The sequence below is a fragment of the Rutidosis leptorrhynchoides genome, chromosome 6 (assembly GCF_046630445.1).
Source record: "Rutidosis leptorrhynchoides isolate AG116_Rl617_1_P2 chromosome 6, CSIRO_AGI_Rlap_v1, whole genome shotgun sequence".
Taxonomy (NCBI): domain Eukaryota; kingdom Viridiplantae; phylum Streptophyta; class Magnoliopsida; order Asterales; family Asteraceae; genus Rutidosis; species Rutidosis leptorrhynchoides.
This window is the reverse complement of record NC_092338.1, coordinates 222,357,790-222,374,347: the sequence shown is the minus strand read 5'-3', so window position 1 is coordinate 222,374,347 and position 16,558 is coordinate 222,357,790. Positions and strand designations below refer to the sequence as shown.

The window sequence follows — 16,558 nt, the reverse complement described above, 5'->3', positions numbered from 1 at the left end:
TAATTAATGTTTTAAGGTTTAGGTTTAATTAATTAGGGTTTTAATATTTATTTAATGTTTATATATATATATATATATAAATATTTTTTTTACATGTATATATATATATCGAATATGTATATGTATATATGTATATACTTTGTTTCCTTATTTAAACACTAAAAAATCTTTTAGCAAATCTCTAGGTTTTAAAGATCAAACACCCTTATCTTTTTTTTTCCGGTCGACTACATATACATATATATTTAAATTTTTTTTCTTTCATGTATATATATATCTATGTGTGTACACGTATTTAATGTATATGTATATGAATTAACAAGATTGTAACATGAATATGAACAAAGATCAAAGGTTATGTAAATAAGTTTAGGGTTTATGTTATACCTTGAAGATTTGAAGATGATTAACAAAAGAGAAGAAGAAACACTTGAAGATGAAGATCAAAGCACTCCAAATACTAAGAACACCTTGAAGATCTTTGAAGAACACGAAGAACGAGCTTGAAGATCACTTGAAAACCCTTGAAGATGATGATGATTTTCGATGGTGGTGGTGGTGATTTTCAGTTTTTGGCCAAAAATAAGAGAGAGGGAGAGAGACTTGAGAGAGATTTGTGATTTTGATTTGGTACAAGAAAATGGTTTAGCCTAGGTCTCTATTTATAGGAGTGGTTAGAGAATTCTAGAATTAGGTTTAGGTTAAGTTTTACTTAGGGAACAAGTCAAGATTAATGAGGAGGTGATGGGGAGTTGCCTTGGCCAAAAATTGGGAGGGGTATAATGGGCATTTCACTATTTTTTTTAAATTTCGGCTAGGGCTTTTTAAGGGAGGAGTTTGGGATTTTTCACTTTAGTCCCTGTACTTTAAATTAGCTTAAATGGTTCCTTAACTATCCAAGTTTAATAATTTAAGTGTACAAGGTTTAAGGTTATTTATTTTGTTCACAAAAGTTTATTAGCTCATTATTTTATCTTTTATTAACTTGTCGTTTATTACACAAAGTTAATTATTATATATTTTAATTCTTAACGCTTAACAATTAATTGATTCAAGTTAAATCATTAAGTTTAATTATATTGTTGGGCATTTAATATTGGAAAAATATAGAATGGAAAAATGAGGGTCGTTATAGTACCTCCCCGTTATTAGAAAATTCATCCCGAAGTTTTAGGTAGATTCCTCGTTTGCATCAGCAGTTGAGAAAAGATGGGGATATTTCCATATCATGTGGTCTTTGCGTTCCCAGGTATATTCGGGGCCTCTACGCGAATTCCAACTGACTTTAATGATAGGTATGTTGCTTTTACGCGTTTGTTTGACCTCTCCTTCCATGATTTCTATAGGTTCTTCAATGAAGTGCATTTGCTGGACGATCTTTTTGGTAGTTTCATGAATAATTTCAGGACCAGTTAAATGTCTGTCCTCGAGTTCGTCCCAACACAAAGGAGATCTACATTTCCGACCATATAAAGCTTCAAAAGGTGCAGCTTTAATGCTAGAGTGATGATAATGCTAAAAACGAACATATATTTCATAGCATTATCCTTCAAGAAAGACAAGCTTTTAGTTGCAATTGTTCTATTTAAAAGTGATATTCGTTTAAATAATAAAAGGTGAAGACAAAAGACAGATTCGACGATTTGAAGACGCAAATGACCAAAACGCTAAAAAGTATAAAGTACAATCCAAGTGGTTCAAATTATTGCCGAGAAACGTCTAAAAGTTACAAGAGTACGACCCGCAAAACGCAAAGTACAATATATTAAATAGTACGAAAGGACGTTCGAAAATCCGAAACCGAGACATGAACCAACTATCAACGCGCGACGCAACGGACCTAAAATTACAATTCAACGATGCACAAGAATATAATATAATATATATATAATATATATAATTATATATATATATTATATTATATATTAAATAAATAAATAAAAGCCGCCCACGTTTTGGAAGCAAATGTAGTCTGATCCAGCTGGCCATGCGATCGCATGGCCTGGATGCTATAATTCCATGCGATCGCATGGGAAGAACAGTTTGGCCAGGTCTATAAATTGGACGAGTTTTCAGCGAATTATACACACCTTCATCATACTTCAATCTCACTCTCTCAATATATTTATATTTATAATTTTAATTTTAATTTTAAGTTAATAATAATAAGGTTATAGTGGCGAATGTTTTAAGTTTGTAAGTAGAAATTCTGTCCGTGTAACACTGCTCGATTAATACTCATTGTAAGTTATGTTCAACCTTTTTAAATTAATGTCTCGTAGCTAAGTTATTATTATGCTTATTTAAGTCAAAGTAATCATGATGTTGGACTAAATATTAAAGACGGGGTTATTGGGCTTTGTACCATAATTGGGGTTTGGACAAAAGACCGACACTTGTAAAAATTGGACTATAGGCTATTAATGGGCTTTATATTTGTTTAACTGAATGATAGTTCATTAATTTAATATAGAGATTTACAATTTGAGATAATTATAAATAACTACATACACTCGATCGGATACGATGGGCGGGATATTTATAAATACTAATAATCGTTCATTTAACCGGACACGGGGATGGATTAATAGTCAATGGACTCATTAAAACAGGGGTGGATTACATACAAGGACACTTGGTGTAATTGTTAATAAAGTATTAAAACCTTGGATTGCACATAGTCGATAACCTGGTGTAATCATTAACAATGTATTAAAACCTTATTACAGTTTAAGTCCCCAATTAGTTAGAATATTTGACTTCGGGTATAAGGATAATTTGACGAGGACACTAGCACTTTATATTTATGACTGATGGACTGTTATGGACAAAAACCAGATGGACATATCGAATAATCCAGGACAAAGAACAATTAACCCATGGTAATAAATTAAAATCAACACGTCAAACATCATGATTACGGAAGTTTAAATAAGCATAATTCCTTTATTTTATATCTCATCGCACTTTTGTTTACTATCATTTTATTTATTGCACTTTAAATTATTGCACTTTTATTTATCGCACTTTTATTTATCGTCATTTACTTTACGCTTTAAATTAAGTTATATTTATATTTAATATTTTGCATTAGGTTTTAATTGTGACTTAAGACATAAAATCGACAAACCGGTCACTAAAAAGTAAAAACCCCCCTTTATAATAATAATAATAATATTACTTATATATATATATTGATACAAATATAGTTTAAAATAAATATAGCGTTAAACTCAGCTAGTGTGACGACCCGGAAATTTCTGACCAAATTTAAACTTAATCTTTTAATATTTTTGACACGATAAGCAAAGTATGTTAGATTGAGTCTCAAAAATTTTGAACTGTTTACATGGATTCATTTGACTTCGACCATCTCCGACGATTCACGAACAACTATTTGTAAATAGATATGTATATATATATATATATATATATATATATATATATATATATATATATATATATATATATATATATATATATATATATGTTATAACTTGAATACATTATTTAGAAATACTAGTTTTATTCTAGGCGATGTTAATAACGAATATATATATAGATATTAACAATTCTAAATTGAGGTATGTAATATGTATTATTCTATACATAGTTATTTATATAAATATTGTAACACAATTAATTTAGGAATATAGAAAAAATATAATATTTTATTTCATGTAAATAATTATGTGTAAATACTAATTTATTCTATCAATATTATTATCATTATTATTAGTTATTATTAACATTAATAGTATTACAAATATTATTATTAATATTAGTAGTAATATTATTATTACTAAAATATTTAAAATTATTAAAATTGTTTGTTAATACTAATATAATACAACTTATTATTATCATTAATATTATTATTATAAATATAATTATAAACATTATTATTAATAATTACCATTATCCTTATTATTAATATTATTATTATTATTATTTTAAAAGTATTAATATTAATAATATATCATATTTATTAAAATTAAATAAATATAAAGATGTATAATTACGCTAATAAATCTCCTCCCTATCACCATCATCTATATTTTTATCTCTCTCCTGATTCGTTCTTCCTCTACCCGTGATTATTTGTCGATCCCAATTGATTCACTACAAAATAACTCTCAATCTAATCTGCTTGTTACATCGATAATCCAATTTCACTTTATAAATCTCTGTTGATATCTGAAGAATAAACGGGAGTAAAGAGATATACCTGCAGTTTTGCTGTTTACGATTCTGTTTAGTCAAGAGTTAAGATTCGAATCGATCATCAATAATTATTAATACAGAGTCCATTAGATTTATTTCATGAATCTACACGTAAAGTTTCAGGTATTAATTCAATGATTTGAAATCGAATTTTTGAGTCAAAGCTGTAGAATAAAAAGTGAAATGGATTTGAAATTCTCAAATTCGAACGTATACTATTGATTCAGGTTGAAATAATGCCTTTTGATTACTATAAATTTGATTTTATGAAGTTTACATGAAGGAATTAAAACCTGAAACACATCGAATTTCAATTTCAATAATTGATATTCATATTGCAAAAACCCCTATGTTTATGTGTAATTCTTAATAAAATTGAAATGTTTGGATCAAAATATATATATATTTATATATATCACAGTTCTTATGGTTCGAGGATTAAGAATCGATTAGATGGCAATATCGATGGAAGTTTTCGGTTTGATGGCCTGCAGAATTGAAGTTTTTCTGCTCTTGTTCTTTTGTGAAATCTTCCTACAAACTCAATTAATTCACTGCTATTGTTTTCTTCTTTAGTTTTCGCTACTGCAGCTATGCTGTATTCTTTTTCATGTTTAACAGCTCGAGCACCAAAATAACCTAATTTTTTTTTATTCGACTAATACTGCTACTGCCGTTGGAGTTTTCAAATTCTGTTGAATATAATGAAGAATAATGATGAATGGTGTTAGATGATAGTTTAAATTATTACATGATGACGAGTTGTGATAATAATTTGCTGTTGTGTTCGATTAAAGCCCGATTCATTAAACCACCCGTTCAGTAGCTACTCGAAAAGAACGATAACTATTAAACTACCATGAACAACCTACCATTCGATCACCTAAGCCTACTTCCTATTTTCTGTTTCGAAAAACCCCCAAAACCCATAAACTATAAACCCTCAGTATTGCTATTCACGAACCTGCAACTATTATGGTCGTTGTGAGAAGATGATGAATAATGATGAACGATGATGGACAGATCGAACAACTCGTTTATGTTTATCATTAAGTTTTTCTGTCGATAGTAATCCTCCACAACTTGAGCTCTTTTCATTTAAATGGACTATTTTGGTACTTAGACTCTTAAGACAATTTGGACTCTTTTCATTTAGATGAACATTTGTTAATTGGGCTCTTAAGATGACTTGGGCCACGAATGGCAAACTCATCGGTGTCTATATTTTTTTTTGTTGTTCGACGACAACACCAAACACACACACATCAATTAAGTGACGATGATGAACGAGATCGATGTTATGATGTACATGGTATAATCTCTACTATTATTATCATTGTTATTATGATTATTATGATTATTATGATTATTATTATTATTATTATTATTATTTTTATTATTAACATTATTATTATGATTTTTTTATTTATTATTATTATTATTAGTATTATTAAAATTATTGAAAGTATTGTCATTATTGTCATTATTATTATTATTATTTTTTTACAAATGTTATCCATATAAAAAAATATATTACAAGCAAACTAATATTACATACTAATATATATTTATTAACTAAATTATATATTATATATTTATTATAAATATAATTATATAAAAAAATATATATATTAACTTTAATAAATTATGAAATATAAGTAAACTTAGTTGATTAAATGGGATATGCGTTAATATATATACAATTAATATAGGTTCGTGAATCCAAGGCCAACCCTGCATTGTTCAATTCCGTCGTATGCATATTTTTACTACAAAATATCGTATGGTGAGTTCATTTGATTCCCTTTTACTCTTTACATTTTTGGGACTGAGAATACATGCGCTGTTTTTACAACTGCTTTATTAAATGCTTTTGATATATATTCTGAACTAATAATACATGAGATGCTTTTATAAATGTTTGACGAGATAGACACAAGCAAAACATTCCTCGAATGAATTATTATGCAGACAAAAGTTCTGTGGATTATTATTGAATTAGTTGGACGTTATAATTGCCACTAATTGTTGTGAATATTTCCCCTGATTATTATTGCTTGGCAACCTAAGAATTAGAATCGGGTATGCCCCTAATTCACGCGAATCCTAAAGGTAGCTACCGGGTTTAACACCCCCACCCAGAATGTTCACTAGACGGAAGAGCTATGGGCGTGGTGTTTAGTACTTCGAAGTTTATATGATTATTATACATACGAGATGTTCTATTTTGGGGATATTATTGATGCGCATTATATGTTAAGGTCGGTTACCAGGCTAAACTATTAAAGCAAAGTGAATGTTATGTATCGAGAGAATGATTTTTATACACAGGTTATGTGTATTGGTTTTGTGCATGAGATATGTGCACGGTTACTAAGATTTATGAAAATGGTTTCGTACACGAGAAAGGTGTACTGTATTTAAAAAATATCGCATGTACATTACAGGTGGGTATAGGATTCGAGCCCATTTGTACCATGCACATTTAAATCTTGTGGTCTATCAAAATTACAGAATTTTTTATTTTATGATAAACTTATGAACTCACCAACCTTTTGGTTGACACTTTAAAGCATGTTTATTCTCAGGTATGAAAAAAATCTTCCGCTGTGCATTTGCTCATATTACATGGAGTCGTTCATGGCATATAGAGGTCAGAACCTCGCAATGGGACCAATTATTGAAGAATTCATCCAGATGGATTAGGACGGGTCGTTAGAGCTAGCTCCCTGCGGAACGAACCGGACTTACTAAAAACTACACTACTTTACGATTAGGTACACTGCCTATAGTGTTGTAACAAGGTTTAGGTATATCCACTCTATAAATAAATAAATAACTTGTGTAAAATTGTATCGTATTTAATAGTATTTCGCAATAAAAATATAACTATTTCGTATACACCTCGCATAACATCAAGTATTTTTAGCGCCGCTGCCGGGGAACCGAAAGCGAAACGCTATAAAAAAATATATTAAGTTTTTAATCTATTTTTGTAAAAATATATAAGTTTTTAAAATATAAAAACATAAAAAAATATATATATATTTTTACATTTTTAATTTTTTAAATTAAAAAGTTTATATTTTTCTTTTTCTTTTGTTAAAAATTAAAACTAAGAAGTAATTTTTTTTAAATATAAGTTTTTTTTATTACATATTTTTTTATATATAAATTTAAAAATCAGAAAAAAAGAAAACAGAACCTGTAATTTTTCGACCTACATCTGATCTGAACCTGCACTCTATGCGATCGCATGAGAGTGAAGGTATAAACCCATGCGACCGCATGGCTTGATCTGACACGCCATACTTGATCATCGTACAACATTAATTACGGAGTATTATTAATTATTATTATTAGTAAACCTAATTAGGGTTAATTATTTTATTATTTAGTTTAGTTTTTAATTAATTTGTAATTTAAGTTTTAATTAGGCTTATTACTTTATAAATTAGTACCTTTTTAATAAATAAAAAATTATAAAAATAATATTTTTATAAAAATTGTATTTTTATAACTTTAAGTTTTATTTTTAACTTTTGTATCTTTTTATTAGTTTAATTTGTAATTTGTATTTTTATCGTTCGTAATTAGTTTAAACTTAGTATTTTTCCGTAGTTATTTTATATTTCTAGATTTTTAGGCTTTGCCGTAAAATCCCTTAAGTGCTTTTTCTATAGACTAAGATTTAGGTGCTTTAGAATTTTGCGACACAGTTTTAAAATTTTAGTGCCTTTTAAGTTATTGGCGTTTTGGATATAGAATTCCTTTAAGCTTTAATACCTTTAGACGTAAGTTTTAATTCTTAGTTTTTAGGCTTTTAAGTTTTGACGCTGCATTTTATTATTATTATTTTTTGACTTTTATTTTTTGACGCTTATTTTTCGACCTCTTATTTTTCGACGCGCTTTTCTTTTTCATTTCGACGCTCTAGTTTTTAGGACATATATTTTATCTTCTTTAAATTTCGAAGAAAAATTATTTTAAGCGGTTAAATTGATAGACATCCAAAATTTTCTGGTTCGTAGTAATAGTTGGATTTGTTAGTGGCGAGTTGTGGGCTTCCGATTTAAAGGGTCCTGGCTACCGGCTGCATCTATTGGCTATTCAAAACGTGGGCAAAATCAGAAAAGTCTATTAATTTGATAGCTTATATAATTTTTATCTTTATAACTAATAGGATATTCAGTGAATGCACCGAGCAAACTGTTCACCACCTGTAACTCGATCAAGACATCTAGCCAATATTGTCGCCGTTGATTTTTCTTTAGAATCGTCATCTAGTCGACCAAGTACTCCAATTCAAATTTCCTATAATCCATTTTTTGAACCCAACCTCACAATTGAGAACCTGGAGGATATTCAAGGACAATTCAAAGATCCTGAACCACTAATCATTCCTCCTGAACCACAAATCACTCATCCAGAGATTGTCGAGGAAGAAACCATTAAGTCAGAATCCTCTAGAGATTCAGATTACACAAATTCAATCATGGAAAATCCGGAACCTCTAAGTATGGAAGATCGAATGAGAGCTAAACTCACTGGCCAAGGTCACGCAATTACTCAACCAGACATTAATACGCCAGATTATGAAATTAAAGGACAAATCCTACACATGGTAACTAATCAATGCCAATTTAGTGGTGCGCCGAAGAAAGATCCAAACGAACATCTTCATACCTTTAATATGATCTGTACTCTATTCAAAATCAGAGAAGTTGAGGATGAACATATATATCTCATGTTATTTCCCTGGACTTTAAAGGGAGAAGCCAAAGATTGGTTAGAATCGTTACCTGAAGGGCGATTGATATATGGGATGTCTTAGTTGAAAATTTTCTTAAACAATTCTTTCCGGCATCTAAAGCCGTGAGACTTCAAGGAGAAATAGTTACGTTCACACAAAAGTCAAATGAAACTTTATATGAAGCGTGGATAAGATTCGGAAAGTTGTTGAGAGGATGTCCTCAACATGGTTTAGACACTTATCAAATAGTACAAATATTCTACCAAGGATGCGATATTACTACACGAAAAGATATCGATATAGCAGCTGGTGGTTCCATTATGAAGAAAACCGCAACTGAAGCTTACAAAATTATTGATAACACTGCTTCCCACTCACATGAGTGGCATCAAGAAAAAGACATCGTTAGATCATCTAAAGCAGCTAGAGCCGATTCTAGCCATGATTTTGATTCCATTTCCGCAAAGTTAGATGCTTTCGAAAGATGAATGGAAAAGATGACTAAAGATATTCACGCAATACGAATTAGTTGTGAGCAGTGTGGAGGACCACATTTGACAAAAGATTGTCTCAGTATTGAACAAACAATGGAACAAAGAGAGAATGTTTCATACATAAACCAAAGGCCTGGAAATAATTATTAGAATAATTATCAACCGCCAAGACCAAACTACAATCAGAATTATAACCGAAATGTTCCATACAACAACCAACAAGGTCCTAGCAATCAACAAGTATCTAATAATACTTACAATCAGCAAAGACCTATATTTCAAAATAAACCACCACAAACCGATGATAAAAAGCCAAATTTAGAAGACATGATGTCGAAGCTAGTTGAATCTCAAACTCAGTTTTTCACATCTCAGAAACAAACTAATGAACAAAATGCTCAAGCATTTAGAAAACAACAAGCTTCTATTCAAAATCTGGAACAAGAAGTAAGTAACCTAGCAAGGTTGATAGGTGAAAGAAAACCGGGAAGTCTACCTAGTGATACAAATGCTAACTCCCGGAATGAAACAACTAAAGCCATTACCATGAGAAGTGATATTACACTTAAACCACCGAAAATACCTGTAATTTATGATGACTCTATTCCTACTACACAGGCACTACAACTTGAGCAAGATAAGGAAACAAAATAGTTGAAAAGGTTAATAAAGATAACACAGTTAAAGCTAAACCTTATGTTAAACCATACCAACCACCACTTCCTTGATGGAATTCAATGAGTTCATAAAACATGTCAATAAGTTTAACATAGTTACAAAACCAACTTGTAATTGTTAAGAAAGCGGAAGCAAGATTATCAATAAAACAAGTTTATATGATTAACCATTTATAATGAATTCCATATAGTCATCAAGCCATGAATGTATGCTTACATAAAATAGCAAGGAAGTAAGATTATACCTCCTATATGATGAGTTAAGAGCTGAATTTGGACAGCATCAAGTTTGGGAAGATGATGATGAAAGTAATCTCCAAAACTATGAAACCTCAAGAGATAATACCCCAAGCCAACCTCCAACACCTAGTACTTTAGTTAGGATTTAATTAGACACTTAATGTGAGTTTGGAAAAAAAACTTGGAACCACCTTTGATGTACAAAACCCCACGGTTTTGTGGACAGCAGCAGGAGCTGAAAATAGTTTTTTTTTAAGCTTGGAAATACTAGTTACACTTGAGAGAATAAGTCTTGCTTTGGTCCAAGAGTTCCGCATGCTTATATGGACTTTTGTGTTCTTAAAAGTAACAATAACAAGGCATGCATATGAGTCTTGGAGACCCAAAATCTGCCACTATATATTATATATAACAATGTATTTACATATATATAAACTTGATATATATATATATATATATATATATATATATATATATATATATATATATATATATATATAAAACATGTATATTTTTATGTTACTTTCATATTTTATAAACTTTTTATAAAATATAACACAATATAATCATTTAAAACTTATAAACAATTATATATAAATTATCCAAATAATTTATCTCAAGTGATAACATTTTAGAAAACCGATTTTCTAAAATCCAAGTGTCGCGTATTTACTTAATGATTTAATCGTTAAGCTTGAATACGTTTAGGGTGTCGGTAAGCTTGTTATTGGGTATGACCCGACTTGGATCATAACATATTAGCCACATTAAATTAATATGTCTATCGGGCATACGAAAAACCTTCAATCTCCCACTTGCACGAGAAACATAAGAAATTAATGCAAGTGATGGATACCACCTAACGACCGTCCATCACCCCCAATATGTTATGACTTTGTGCCATTCAATAACATCATCCTTTTCGAGTTCTCATCTCGAATATGAATAGGTGAATCTTTCATTATATCCTTTCGTCCTAGATGTCATGTTAAATCCAAGAGATACAGAGTGATCACTCTCTTTTAGATTTAACTTTATCAGGCCTTAGACATCTGACTCTCAACGAATAAGAGGGACAAATTCCATCTTGACTACATACGTCCTAAATATGTACCTTGCATTATGCCTGAGCTCTTCCTTGTGAACTACCATATTTTAGAATAGCGAAGGAAAGAATCAAGGCACAATACTTGGTAAATATCTGAACCCAATATGCATCTCAGGTCAGAGGATACAATGATATTCACCTTTACTCAAGACTACATGTGATCAACCACAAAGGCTCCATTTAGTAAATCTTGTGGGCGGGTCTTCCAATATTTGTATCCCACAAATATCTTTGAACCTTGGTCGCAACCTTGCCCCACATTCATCCCGTGAATGTATACCAATCCAAGTTCATAATAGTCTAAGCCTCACACTTGTTCCCACAACTGTGATCGACTACGGAATTTAGATTAATTACTTATTCATGGATAAAATATGAAAAATAGGAACATAACTCAAAATAAATTAATACCATAATTATATCAATGAGTTTGAACAATTTCGTTCCTTAACAATACTTAAAACAGATCACAACCAATCACTAGAATATCGAAGCCCTAATACACTAACATGCCCTTGATGTTTTGCACCATATAAGAGTTTCGTGAGTGGATCCGCTATATTAAGATCTGTGTGAACTTTGCGAATACATATCTTTCCCTTTTCAACTTCATCCCTTATGTAGTTGAATCTCCGCTCAATGTGACGGGTCTTTTGGTGAGCACGAGGTTCCTTGATTTGAGCAATCGCACCCTCGTTGTCTCAAAAGATCTCAAGAGGGTCCTGAATGGAAGGGACTACTCCTAAGTCGTCGATGAATTTCTTCATCCATGCAGCTTCCTGAGCTGCCAATGATGCGGCGATGTACTCTGACTCTGTAGTGGATAAAGCAACAACATCTTGTTTTGAACTCTTCCAAGAGACCGCACCTCTATTTAACGTGAAGACATAACCGGATTGTGATCGAGAATCATCTCGATCAGTTCGGAAACTCGCATCTACATAACCTTTTACAGCAAGTTCCTCTTCACCAGACCCATATATCAGAAACATATCCTTAGTCCTCCTAAGGTATTTTAATATACTTTTAACAGCAATCCAATGACTGTTTCCTGGGTTATTCTGGTATCTACTTGTCAGGCTAAGAGTGCATGACACATCCGGTCTAGTGCATATCATTGCATACATGATTGACCCAATGGCAGACGCATATGGGACTTTCTTCATTCTCTCCTGTTCATCTTTCATGGTGGGGCACTGAGACGAACTGAGAATTGTTCCCTTTTGAATAGGTACCAGCCGAACTGAGAATTGTTCCCTTTTGAATAGGTACCAAACCTTTCTTAGAGTTCTCCATCATGAACCTTTTCAAGATCTTTTCAATGTATGCACTTTGATTCAAACCTATCAGTTTCTTGGATCTATTCCTATAGATCCCAATCCCCAAAACGTATTGTGCTTCTCCAAGATCCTTAATGGAGAAGCATTTACTTAGCCAAGTTTTGACACCTTCCATTGCCGGAATATCATTTCCAAATAACAATATATCATCCACATATAGTACAAGGAACATGATAGTGCTCCCAATAGATTTCTTATATACACAAGCTTCATCACCATTTTTAATGAAGCCAAATTTCTCGGCTTCCTCATTAAAGCGATGATTCCACATTCTAGATGCTTGTTTCAATCCGTAGATTGACTTCTTTAACTTGCATACCTTTTTAGGATATTTCGGATCAACAAAACCTTCAGGCTGAACCATATAGACATCTTCCACAAGATATCCATTTAGGAAAGCGTTCTTGACATCCATTTGCCATATTTCATAATCATAATGAGCAGCAATGGTAAATAATATCCTAATAGACTTTAGCATTGCCACAGGCGAAAAAGTTTCATCATAGTCAACCCCTTGAGTTTGAGTGAAACCTTTTGCTATAAGTCTAGCTTTATATGTATCCAAGTTTCCATGTATGTCGGTTTTCATTTTGAAAAGCCATTTACAATCAACTAGCCTAGAGCCAGCAGGTTGTGCAACAAATTCCCAAACTTGGTTGTCATATATGGATTGCATCTCAGCGTTCATGGCTTCCTGCCATTTATCCTTATCAATCCTTGATAAAGCATCTTGGTAGTTTACTGGTTCATCCAAATCAACCACATAAAAACCATCCATGAGAAACCCATATCTCTCAGGAGGATTACTAATCCTACCAGATCTGCGAACGTCTTGTGTATTTTGATCATCCATTTGATCATTCTCAACATTTTCAAGTTGAGTGCTAGTGTCAACCAATTGTGCATCATCTACTTGATCTTGAATCTCTTCAACATTTATTTTCCTTTCACTTTCGCCTTCCATTAAGAACTTAGTTTCAAGGAATTCTGCCTTCCGAGCAACAAATACATTCTGCTCGGAAGGATCATAGAAATAATATCCCATATTATCCTTGGGATATCCTATGAAGATACACTTCGTGGATCGAGCATTCAACTTATTAGGGACGTAACGCTTAGGATAAGCTTCACATCCCCATACCTTTAAGTATGATAGAGATGGAGGTTTTCCAAACCACATCTCATGAGGAGTTCGTTCCACTTTCTTGGTTGGGGCCATATTTAAAATACGAGCCGCGGAGCATAGACAATAACCCCAAAATGATAGAGGTAACGAGCTTCTAGCCATCATAGATCGAACCATATCCATTAGGGTTCAGTTCCTCCTTTTGGAAACTCCATTCAGTTGGGGTGTTCCAGGAGGAGTGAGTTACGAGATAATCCCACAACTTCTAAGATGATTTTGGAAAGCATCGCTTAGGTATTCACCTCCTCTATCGGTACGAAGTACCTTGATTGTCTTATTGAGTTGATTTTGTACTTTGTTTTGATACTCTTTGAATGCTTCAAAAGTTTCGTCCTTATGTCTTAATAAGTAGACATATCCGAAACGACTGAAGTCATCAATGAAAGTAACGAAGTATCTTTCACCATTCCTAGTTATGGGCTTAAAGGGTCCACATACATCCGAATGTATTAATCCCAATAAGTCCTTAGCCCTTTCATAGGTCCCTTTGAAAGGTGGTTTTGTCATTTTGCCTTGTAAACAAGACTCACATACATCAAACGAGTCTAGTTCATTTGATTTCAAAAGTCCATTCTTTTGAAGTGTATGCATTTGGTTCTTGTTTATGTGACCAAGGCGACAATGCCATTAGTAGGAATCACTCAAATCTCTTTTGAGTTTCTTGGTGTTTGCATGGAACATTGAGCTATTGTATGATGTGTCATCATGAACCAATTCATAAATACCATTCGAAGGCGAAGCCTTAAAATAGAACACATTATCTAAAGAAACATGGATATCATCATTAATGAAATTAAGATTAAAACCATATTGTTTCAAACGGGATACAGAAATAATGTTTCGTGATAAATCGGGTGCATACAAAATATTTTTCAAAACAAGCTCCAAACCACTTGGAAGCTTTAAAACAAAGTCTCCTTGAGCTTTCACTTGCACCCTTGCTCCATTTCCCATGAAGAGACTTGTTCCCGTATTCTGATCACTTCTTTTGAACCCCTGCAAAGAATTGCAAATATGAGTTCCACATCCTGTGTCTAATACCCATGTATTAGAAGAAGTAATACTAAGCTCAATGTATACCATATATACATTACCTGAGGTTTGCCCTGCATCCCTCTTTTCCTTCAACTCGTTAAGGTAGACCGGGCAGTTACGTTTCCAGGACCCATTTCACCGCAACCAAAGCACGGATCTTCCTTGGGGTTAGCCTTTCCGGCAACCTTTTGCTTCTTGTTGTTGTTGGTTGGGGTAACCATCTTCCCCTTTCCCTTGCCCTTGCCTTGGTAGGCAGGTCCTTTCCTCTTAGCCGCCTTTAGCTTAGAAGTGTTATTGTTTTTGGACCCGCCTTCATTGATCGTAAACACGGGTGAAGCCCTTTTACCCATGCTTTCTTCTGCCGTCTTAAGCATGGCATGTAATTCGCCAATGCTTTTATCCCAACCATTCATGTTGTAATTGATTACAAATGTGTCAAACCTTTTTGACAATGAGTTGAGAATAAGGTCCGTGGCTAATTCATTAGACACGTTGCAATTTAGACGGTTTGCTCGATCAATAAGGCTTTTCATCTTAAGGACATAAGATGAAACGGATTGGGAGTCGTCCATCTGATATGCATGTAGCGCTCGGACCGTTTCAAAGCGCTCGACACGAGCTTGTTGAAGGAACATCTCCTTCAACTGTGTGATCATGTCGTATGCACTATGATGCTCAAAATCCTTTTGGAGTTCGGGTATCATAGTCCCAAGCATGAGGCAAGAAACTTGAAACGAATCGGTGCAATATTTCTCCCAATAAGCCATGCCTTCCGTATCATCCTCGTCCGGTTGATCGGGAATGGGGTCTTCCAACATATACGCCCTATCCTCTGAACTATTCTTAGATTGCAGAACCAATCCATGAAGTTCGTATGGTTGAGTTTTTCCTTTTCGATGATTGACCTCAATGATAGGTTGTTAAAGTTGATAGGTGCGTTAGGAATGTTGTTGTTATTGGCGGCCATCTACAAAATTTAACAAAGTTGTTTAAGTATTATTTTTAATTTAACAATCAATACCCTTTAAATCCGATTGATATTTATTAAATTTTAGAATCCAACGGTAAACCAAATTTCAGTTAGGTGACCTGTATCCCGTCATTTGATTTAGCTAGGTAGTCATTATATGACAATTGCAATCCTTTTGCAATTTCTAAGTTATGGGATCATGCAATCCTTTTGCATGGCATATTATCCCATCAACGCCTATTTGTTCATCATGCTTCGGTGACCCTAAGTTCATGATTTCCAAATCAAGTCGTCCTACTTGTGTAAACGTGTAAACTTAACATACAAGTGGTTAGGTGACCTTTATCCCACAAGCATGCGAATTTCACCTTAATCATATTAGTTTGTTCATGATGGTTAGGTGACCTTTATCCCATCATGAGTTCCCTAATATGTCTAAGTGTCACACAAAAGGATGGCGTTTAACTTGTTTACATTGTTGTTAAAGGGATTTTAAGTTTTCATTATTTCTAGTTTAAGAAAACTTTTATG

At 32.6% G+C, this 16,558-nt stretch overlaps 1 non-coding gene across 1 annotated transcript; it reads right to left on the bottom strand.

Moving 5' to 3' along the window:
- Positions 1 to 9,102: 9,102 nt before the first annotated feature.
- LOC139856634 (small nucleolar RNA R71) lies at positions 9,103 to 9,209 on the bottom strand. Its single transcript, XR_011762102.1, has one exon. It is a non-coding gene; the product is annotated as a small nucleolar RNA R71 (small nucleolar RNA).
- Positions 9,210 to 16,558: the final 7,349 nt, after the last annotated feature.